The sequence below is a fragment of the Galeopterus variegatus genome, unplaced genomic scaffold, assembly GCF_000696425.1.
Source record: "Galeopterus variegatus unplaced genomic scaffold, G_variegatus-3.0.2 Scaffold6463, whole genome shotgun sequence".
Lineage (NCBI taxonomy): Eukaryota > Metazoa > Chordata > Mammalia > Dermoptera > Cynocephalidae > Galeopterus > Galeopterus variegatus.
In genome coordinates, this window is record NW_007732574.1 from 96577 (window position 1) to 97309 (window position 733).

Sequence of the window (733 nt, forward strand, 5' to 3'; positions counted from 1 at the left end):
CATAGCTGGATCCAGTTGCTCAAATATGTCACGTGGGGTTGTCTCACTCCAGGCTTTCATCTTCACGGTGCCAACCAAATTCCTCACTAAGAGAATGCCTCTGTCTTGGATCCTCTAGCAAACACATTGAGACTAACTGATCGGAAAGACTTGCATGCACTTGTAGGAACAGGTGCCAGCAGGGTGGGCAGCAGTGGGCAACAGGCATTTCAAGCAGAGGCACAGAAATAGCTCCATACCCTGGAATCTGTGTCCTGCTACCACCCCTTGAGGCCCCAAAGCCATACACCAATCCCCATGTCCCTAATTATTCCCACTTATTCTACGATTTTCAGTTAAGACATTCAAATGCTTAATAACAGCAAAATGGTATCCCTCCTTTCTCCTTTAAAAACAATTCTCTATGAACTTAGCCCAAAGGAAGCAAGATAAAATGGTAAATAGGAAAGAATCCAGAGCTAGTTCAAAAAACAAATGAAAATAGCCTCTGTATGTCCACCCAGTGCTGGTGAAAGTGACACAGTTTACTAACATGTGGAAAAAGATATACTTGGACTTCACCATCAGACAGTCCAGAGCTTAGATCTCTGCTCCAGCACCGCAGCAATGTCACCTTGGGAAAATCACCTAATCCCTCTGAGTCTCAGATTCCTCACTTGTGTTTAATGGGGCTCAAGGAACAATTCATATGCTTTGCTTTGTTCCCGGTATGCTGCAGACAGCAAGGAGGTCA